Source organism: Sinocyclocheilus anshuiensis, unplaced genomic scaffold (genome assembly GCF_001515605.1).
Source record: "Sinocyclocheilus anshuiensis isolate Anshui unplaced genomic scaffold, SAMN03320099.WGS_v1.1 scaffold1406, whole genome shotgun sequence".
NCBI classification, from domain to species: domain Eukaryota; kingdom Metazoa; phylum Chordata; class Actinopteri; order Cypriniformes; family Cyprinidae; genus Sinocyclocheilus; species Sinocyclocheilus anshuiensis.
In genome coordinates this window covers 583,380-593,266 of record NW_015557146.1, presented here as the reverse complement: position 1 = coordinate 593,266, position 9,887 = coordinate 583,380, and the positions used below count along the sequence as shown (strand labels likewise).

General features: G+C 35.0%; 1 pseudogene; it reads left to right on the top strand.

The window, feature by feature from the left end:
• Window positions 1–5,338: 5,338 nt before the first annotated feature.
• LOC107678114 (gastrula zinc finger protein XlCGF49.1-like) lies at window positions 5,339–6,831 on the top strand (annotated as a pseudogene).
• The last annotated feature ends 3,056 nt before the right edge of the window (window positions 6,832–9,887 follow it).

The window sequence follows — 9,887 nt, the reverse complement described above, 5'->3', positions numbered from 1 at the left end:
TTTTTTTTCTTGTTCATGAATCTGAAGAAGAGCCTGTAACCCTTTAAAGAGAAACTGAAATCTAATTATTCCTTTGGTATCTTGTCTTTTGCGGTTTGTACTTTGATCTTAACACCTTTAACCCTGTTATTTATTATTCTCAGGTTAGGTAAAGTAAGTCGAGTCTGACCTAAATTATAAGCATTCTTATTATATTATAAGTCAGAGGACTCCTTTGTGGTTTGTTCTTATTCAGAGTCTTAAAACACTATAAATCAAAGCCTTGGTTGTCAGTTTTTGTAATGGATTCAATTTCTTTAAATTTGTTGCATTTCTTTTTATAATAAACAAAATGTAAAGGCATGAGTTGTCTCTTTAAAGTTGCTTTGCAACGATTTGTATCGTAAAAAGCACTATACAAATAAACTTGAATTTAATTTAATTGTCTGTACCGTTTCTGTCATTATGTGGCAAACAATGAATTTGCATGTTAAATGTTAATCGTATAAATATCAATTTTGTGCATGTCTTTAACATTTTATTTCCAAAGGTTAAATTTGTTTGTCATCGTTTATCTTTTGTCTGTTAGATGGGTTTTGTATGGAAGCCCGTTGCCGCCACAGTTGAGAAAAAAATATAGTTCTGTAAGTCATAATAATGAGAAACTTTCTCAAAATTATGACTTAGTATCTCGTTATATTGAGAAACTTTCTCGTAATAATGACTTAGTTTCTCGTAATAATGACTTAGTTTCTCGTTATATTGAGAAACTTTCTCGTAATAATGACTTAGTTTCTTGTAATAATGACTTAGTTTCTCGTAATAATGAGAAACTTCCTCAAAATTATGACTTAGTATCTCGTTATATTGAGAAACTTGAGAAAGTTTCTCAATATAACGAGAAACTAAGTCATTATTACGAGAAAGTTTCTCAATATAACGAGAAACTAAGTCATTATTACGAGAAAGTTTCTCAATATAACGAGAAACTAAGTCATTATTACGAGAAAGTTTCTCAATATAACGAGAAACTAAGTCATTATTACGAGAAAGTTTCTCATTATTACGAGAAACTAAGTCATTATTACGAGAAAGTTTCTCAATATAACGAGATACTATGCTATGCTATGCAATATAATGGGATAACGAGCTAGTGTGTGGTGGGCGTTCTGGCGCACTATGGCTGCCATCGCATCATCCAGGTGGATGCTGCACACTGGTGGTGGATGAGGAGATACCCCCTGACAATGTAAAGCGCTTTGAGTGCCTAGAAAAGCGCTATATAAATGTAATGAATTATTATTATTATTTTTATTATTACTAAGTCATAATTTTGAGAAAGTTTCTCATTATAATGACTTACAGAATTATATTTTTTCTCAACAAGCTCTTAAAGCACTTAAAGATGTGAATTTTTTTTTTAATTAATGCGTTTTTTTTAATTCCATTTTAAAAATGTATTTATTGTTTGTGGGTTTATGTTAAGATGCTTAAGAGCAGGGTTTCCTAAAAGGGGATCACAAGGAAATTTCAGGGGTTATTGAGTTCATGAAAAACTATTCATTAATTAAACTATCATTAAATCATATAATTTAAATAAATTAATAATTTCAAAATAAAAAAATATCTAAGGTTGAAAGGTGTAATACAGTAGTGCTTATGAGTGCAGCGTTGCTTTGTTTACAGTGATTACCGAGAAAACAGCTCTATTTCAGCTGTTCCATAAGCGCCACCTGCTGTCAGAAAGAGGATTTACAATTTCATTCAGCCTGTCTGCTCTTTCTGTTCTGACCAATGCAAAAACTGGACCAAAATGTTTGTTGTAAATCTTAACAGGTAGATGAAAAAAACAAACTAATGTGCGTTCTAATAATCTTAATGCTCTGATAATAAGGTAGCCTATAGAATTGTTTATGGAGCAGATACAATTCCTATAATGTATCATTTAAAGTCTGAAATGTGAGGTTTGACGTTTAAACTTTTTTTTTTGTCAAAACTTTGTTTGAACGTAGTACATGTTAGTAGAAAACATGTTATTGTTGTAAGTCACCAAACATTTTTTTATTTGTTTAAAATCAGTTGATTTTTAACATAAAACTTGGTGAAATAATTTCAGTGTGTGTATCAGTACTTTTTGAATATTTCCAGCACATTTTAACAGCATTGTGATAATACTGATAGCTGTGATCACTTTGGTCACTATAACAACGATATTAAAATGTTCATGCCGTTTTATCTCTAATAACAATAGTTATGTAAAGTAATTCTGATAATAACTTTAAAATGGATACTATACAGTATACTGTGTGTGTGTGTGTGTGTATACATATGTGTGTGTGTGTGTGTATATATATATATATATATTAGTAAACAGGCAAATGTGCTATTAAATTATTGAAATATTAACTTAAAATATCAGGGGGTACTTCAAGTAAATAATTTAGGCCACTTCAAGTTTGTTATTGACTTTTCAAAGTTGAGATGAGGTGTGTTATGCATTTTTCATTTCAACTTGTAGGGACATATTAAAATTTTTGATCGAATGCAATGAAAAAGGGACTAAAAGTTAACTCTTCTTTTCATGAATGATGAATATAATAATAATAATTTCAAATGTGTGAAAATGTTTGAATAATTTCAGTGTGATTGAGCTTTAGTGAGCGTGTGTGCCATCAGTGTACAGTCATCTGCATACAAAAGGTCATGCAGGATTGTGGAATGTGTCTTTTGAAGCCTGCGTAAATTGAAAATGCTGCCAACTGTACGGAACTGGATTTGAATGTACATGTCGCAGTCCTTAAAAGCCACAGATAGAATCATGGAAAAAAGATGTTGAATAACAATGCTGTTTGAAGTGCCAAATGGGTCAGACAGCTCACCATCGTCTAGCACCTGACCAAACATGCCATCATGAAATGAACGGACAATGTTGACGAATTTCTCTGGGCATCCGATCTTACGCAGAATGAGTCAGAGTCCAAAGTTGCAGACTGACGTGACATGCAGGCATTCTACCTAGGGGTGCGACGATAAATCGATTTGTGGATCGATTCTGCGATTTTCCGAATGCATCGTGATTCTCTCTCGAATCGATTCTAAGCTTAGTTTTTAACAGCAGATGGCACTGCGTGCTTTAGAAACAGCCGTACTCTGCGTGCTTCCAGCTCCTTACACACACCACTTGAACATAAAATAATCATTCATAAAGTTCGAAAAGGTTGAAGCGAATTACAAGTGTTCACAGTTTTTCCATTAATCTTGCGTCATAAAACCATAAAAGTTTAACTGTTCAGGACAAACAAGGGACTCATGAACAACTATCACTAAACACAAAAAACAGCTCATTGAGGTAACCACACAGTATTTAGAATGTAAACTTTTGAACGGGGTCATTTTTATCAATTCAACTATTATTTTCTCTTGTGGACAATATGTAAACATATTTTATGTGAAATATCTTATTCAGGTCAGTACCAAATAAACAATAACATGCATTTTGTATGATCCCTCTTATTTTGGTACAATAATTAACATTTTGCACATTCTGCAAGGGGGATGTAAACTTTTGACCTCAACTGTATATTTTCAGATTGTTTAATTGCAGTTACATCCTAAAACAGACACAGATCCTCAGTGAAACAACGAGTCATATTACATTCGCAGAGCATGGTCAACATTACTAATTTATAATTACAAATAAAAAAACTCACCTTCCTCACATCCTTTGTGTTTCTTAGCAGGAATTCATGGAAGGACTCCAGGCAGCTGCGGTAACTCAAATTGGCGGCAACTTCTCTGTATTTGGCAGTCTTTGCTGTGCACCACCCCTCCCCCAACGTATAACTTAAAATAAAAAAATACAAATCATCAAAACCCCCATTATTTTAATCTTTTCACATTCTTTCTTACCTGCCTCACAGTCACACTGATGGCCCGTTAGGGGAGGCCCTTTGTCTCTCAGGTGTGAATCACGAGATATTCATGGCCATTGTCTCTCCTTCACATACAGCCTTTCTAACACAATCATGTCTTACAAAAGGTAAATCAATATATTGTTTTCTGTGAATGAGTGAACAGGGTGATTTTCACATCATTTTGTAGCAAAGACTCTAGTCTACCACATCCAGTTCTCAAAAGTCTTGTGAACAATTGCTCTGTATGTGTTTTATGGCCTTATTCCAATGACACTAACAATGCATAGTGAGTTCCACTGCACAGTCTCTCAGTACACGCCCAGGAATGTTGTCAGGACCCGGAGCTTTGCGTGCATTGATCCTGCTGAGGGATCTCCTCACGCTGTCCGGGGACAGCGTCATCACCTGGTCGCCGGGAGGAGGTGGAGTCTTCTGTGCAGTGGAGAAGACGTCTTTAACCATTAAGATGTTTCTGAGAAAAGCACCAATGTCAGGGCAAGTCTAAACTTCTCCAGATCTCAGAGGGTTAATGTTAGGCTGCCTGGTTATTAGCTAGCAGCTCAAATTACAAATAGTTTAAGTTTCATAAATTGTTGTGTGCTGGGTTATTTTGCCAGTTAAAAAAACTAGTTGTGTGTTAATAATAGTTATAAAAGTTCTGTAACCATTAGTCAGAAGTGTATGCAGTTAACAATTCACAATGTTGTCTACATTGTGTAGCCACTTGTATGCAGGTATGACTCTTTTTTTTGTTTTTTATTCACACCACGTGCGTAATTTAAACCTTTTGCTTGTTCTTAAAGGCTGAATAATTCCAAATGAACTAATTTTGACAAGAAAATACAACAAACAACATCATTTAGAAGTAGCGCGTCAATTTTATGTGGTAAAAGACTTGCTTTTTCTCTCTTACATGTGAGGAAATAAAGAGCGATCTCAGCAGAGAGACAGTGAGTCTGGGTTTTTAAATGCATAGATTGTGTGAATGGCCACATATGTGAGTGCAGTGTTACTGAATTAATGTTTTACATTGATGTGCAGTGATCTTTGTGTCTATGCTGTTATATAATGATTTACAAAGAAACAACACTTAGGCAATGGTTTCTTCAAAGATTGAAGTTGGAGGTGAAGTTGTATATTAGTGAAAAACACAAACTCAGTAACTGATTTATTGTAGATTTTGCCAGATCTGCTTCAACCACACAGAAACATTCAGTGAAGCTCCTCCCACAACAGTATTACCTTCAGTGAAGCTCCTCCCACAACAGTATTACCTTCAGTGAAGCTCCTCCCACAACAGGCTCGCCTTCAGTGAAGCTCCTCCCACAACAGGCTCGCCTTATGTGAAGCTCCTCCCACAACAATCACACCTTCAGTGAAGCTCCTCCCACAACAATCACATCTTCAGTGAAGCTCCTCCCACAACAATCACATCTTAGTGAAGCTCCTCCCACTGCAGTTCAGCAATAAATGCTGGAATATTCCCATCAGTCTACAAGTGAAGACGAGCATCAAAGCATCAGGAAGAAGTGAAATCTGCAGAGACAGAGTTTATTGAAGGACAGAGAGAACATGAGAGATCCAGAACCCTGCAGAATGAAACACACTGAAGAACAAACAGGTTGGTGGTTATTCTTCATCCTTCATTAATGAGGCTGAAGAACAATACGAATATAAAGCTTCAAGCAGTTTTAGATTTGTTGCAGTAGGAAAAATTGTAAAAGCTGTGCAATAATTTAGCTGAAGCAGCAAATGACAAAGGCACTTTTTATAAACTGGGTACATTTTTATTTATTTATTTTTCAACATAATTAATTTATGTTAGATAATTGTGTAGTTGATCAAGCATATTTATTGTCACTACAGAAACATATCACTAAATTGTGCCTCTATTGTTTAAAAATGTTTAATAATTATTATAATTATTAAGTAATAGTTACAATAATACATATAATAATAATAACAATACAGCAGGGCTCACTTTCATGTCCTTCATTTCACATTTCTTTCTTTCTTTCACATTTCAGTTTTTTTAAAAACAATTAAACATTTTTTTCCAGAGTTGATTGAAGAAAACGAGGAGGATGAAGAACTGAATGAAGAGGAGAAACATCACGTCAAAACTGGAGAAAAACCTTTGAGTCGCTCTCAAACCAAACAGAAAGATTTAAAGAAAAGCAGAGACAAGAAATCTTTCACCTGCACTCAGTGTGGAAAGAGTTTGGCATGCAAACAGAGTCTCGAGATTCACATGAGGATCCACACTGGAGAGAAACCATACACATGTGATCAGTGTGAGAAGAGTTTCACAGAATCAGCAAACCTTAAGAACCACACGAAGATCCACACTGGAGAGAAACTGTATAAATGTGATCAAATTGTGGAAGAACATTTTTGTGGGCCTCAGCACTGAAGAGTCACCTGAAAGTTCATACGAAGGAGAAACCACATTCATGTTCTTTGTGTGGAAAGAGTTTTTCACATCTGCAGAATTTAAAAGTTCATCAGAAGATACACACTGGTGTGAGAGATCATATGTGCTTTGAGTGTGAGAAGACTTTTATTACAGCTCAACATTTGAAACGGCACCAGAGGATCCACACTGGAGAGAAACCTTACAAGTGTTCACACTGTGACAAGAGATTCATTCGTTCAGTACACCTGAAAGCACATGAGAGGATCCACACTGGAGAGAAACCGTATCACTGCACTGCATGTGGGAAGAGTTTCACTCAATCATCTAATCTATGCAGGCATAACAAAAAGATTCACAGTCAGTAGATCATCTTCAGATGCAGCACTTTCAGGACTGACGCCTCATCCTCACCAAACGTGACACAATAATGCGTCAAGCAATAAAATCTCGTCTGTATAAATCTGTCCTAACAAAGAAACATCATCTTAAGTCCCCATGAACAAAGTTCATCTTCAAGACCAGAAGTTTCAACTGTAACATGTTTGTGGGCTTCATGCTTGAAGAATCACCAGAAAGTTCATTCAAAGGAGAAACAGAAACCACATTCATGCTCTTTGTGTGGAAAGAGTTTTTCACATCTGCAGAATTTAAAACTACATCAGAAGATACACACTGGTGTGAGAGACCATATGTGCTTTGAGTGTCAGAAGACTTTTATTACAGCTGAAGATTTGAAGCGGCTCCAGAGGATCCACACTGGAGAGAAACCTTACAGCTTCATCTGTCAGATTCAGATCAACTCAAAGATGGAGTTCCTCCTCAATGAACAATATCTAAAAGTTTTATTCTTGTAAATAATGTTGCTTCAGGAAGCTGAAGAAGAGGCTGTAACACTTTTGAACTGACATTTATTTTTAATTTGTTCTTCATAGTTGTTTTTAAAACAAGTAGTTATTCTTTAATTTATGATGTATTTAGAAAATGCAGATGCAAGGCATACTGTACGATCCTCCTTTGCTTCTCTTGTAAGTAGGGATGGTACCAGAACCCGGTAGAGTCTGTTTGGTTATGTGTTTTTGCTATTCGCAGTCCAGAAGAGAGATCTCTCTCGTGCTTCAGGGCTGTGCGATTAATCTAATTTCATTTGTGATTTTTGAGTTTGGCTTCCAGTGATAATGAAAAGAAGATATTTGAGGTAAAGTGATTATTGTGCTGCATTCCGTCTATCTTTCCTTCACAGAGCTTTTGCTCTTCTCTTAAAGTCCAAACATAACATTATAGGATCTCAGAGTGAATCAGACCGTGATAACGTGACCAGAACTGAAACTCATCAAGAAGTGCACATTTAGGACTGTAAAATCCGAGATATTTTCATGTGATGCCAGCAGTTCTGAAGCTGATTTTACATTTAATTCATTCATTTAGTTTCTTTTGTAGGCTATCATTTACCTGAATACTGCTGTTAGACCTTACTGAAAAACTTTTGTCTAAAAACCATTGTTTACTTCACTTCTTTGTTTTATTGTTATTCTGTTTGTACTTTGCTTCTGTTCTTATTGTATTATTGTCTTCAGTGACTGTTTGAAGACGTTTTGCTTAAATTGGTTAGTTTAGTGTTAGTTATTACATGAAGTATCAAAGCTATATAAATAAATGTTAAAAAATAACTGATAAGAATACCATTAATGTACGCGGTCGATAAGGAGGATCGTAAGAATAGTAATAGCCTACTGTTAAAAACCATTTTATCCATCTCTTCTTGTAAATCAGTAAGGAGAGATCGTTCAAGTTAGTTTGAACTTTTACTTGGCGATTTTTTTTCTCTTTTTCCTTTTTTTGTATTTGCTTTGTGTTATCATCGATATTATACCATCATGTTATATAATAACACTTAATATGTTCATGTTAAATACAATTTTATATGTTAAGTTTCATTGTCTGCTGGCTGTATTTCCATCAGGATTTTTTTTTTTTTTTATACAATTTTAGCACCAAAAAGTTATGTTTGCAATTTGGACTTTCTGTTTTAAATTTCTCGATAAAGTTTTTAAGTGCCTAAACACACCTGAATGAGACTGATTTGCTGTTTGTCTACATCCGTAACGGTTTCACTCTTATTTTTCTATTATGTGTTGTTTTATAGGTGTTTTGTCATTTTAATTAGTATTTGGCGCCTTTTTGATGATCTACCGTTAATCTCATGACGTCATCACTCGCGCGGGTCTCGTGAGGTGAGCAGTTCGCGGTACTTCACATATTTATATTATTGTAAAACACACTTAACTGTTTGTTTAAGCAACAGTCAGAGAGGTCATTTCTGATTTGTTTTGTTTCTGCGTCTGCTGACTAAAACATTTAGAACAGCAGGCGACGAGCATGTGAGGGGAAATGTTAAGATCTGAGCGTGAAAGCGTGTTTTTATTTGTTCGTTTGTATGATTGTTTAGATGTTTGTAGTCATAATGTTGCTGGTACTGAATGCTCTTTATTTTTTAAAGCTTTTATAATTTGTCAGTTTCTGGACATAAAAAGACATGTTAGTGATTTAGTTACTAGTTCATACGAATCAAACTAAAACAGTATGCAACAAATTTAAGTGATATAATTATCATTACTGTCTGTCTTTATATTATTCTGTATCATTTTATGAGACGATCATATTATGCTTTAATAGAGCAGTTTTGTAGTCTTTCAGCAAATATTCTTATAGAAATAAATCATAATTAAAATCAATAAAAATGTGTGTTGTGATATTTAATTCGAAAATTAATGTAATTTGTTTATATTAGATAACTTTTATCTTATTTAACCATAATCATGATCAGGGGCGGACTTACCCATTAGGCAAAGGTAGGCGGCCGCCTTGGGCCCCCAAAAGCCAAGGGCCCCCTAAAATGCTTTTCATATAGGATATGCGCATTAAGCGCGGACACGCGAACGGTTGCTGTTTACGGTGTTTATTACCACGACAGCCGTCCGAGTCTGTGGCGCCTGCAGGTGTAGGGCTGTACGCACTGTGAGTCATGAGCGCTCAGACTGACCTGAGATTTGCCCCGCAAACATTTCAGCAGTTATTATAGGCCGGTGTGTCCCTGATCGGGTTAGCCTACAACAGTTAATTTGTTGGCTATTTTACAAATGGGAATACAACGAATTCATGACAACGTTTACATTCAAGCTACCCGTAAAATATATAGTGAAAAGTACTTTAAAAGCGTCTGGAATGCATTAAAGTCATTTTAATGCAGTTTTTTAAAGCATTTGCTGCATGGATAAAAATATATAAATAATTAACATATACAAAATTGCGTTGCAGCAAGTCCTTTAAATTTTAAGGTATTCAGAACAGAGCAACATAAAAATCAGAAAAAGCAGCTATACAGTTATAGGACAAAGTTGTACATATAAGCCATTATAATTAGTGTTTTATTTTTTAACTGTATGGAATTATAAAATAAATCGCAAATTATAATCGGGCCTTCCATCAATTATAGTGATGAAAAAATGACTCGCCATCTCCTAATTGGATGTGCCTTTAGAGAGAAATGCACGGATTACATAATGAAAGAGTTTATTTTA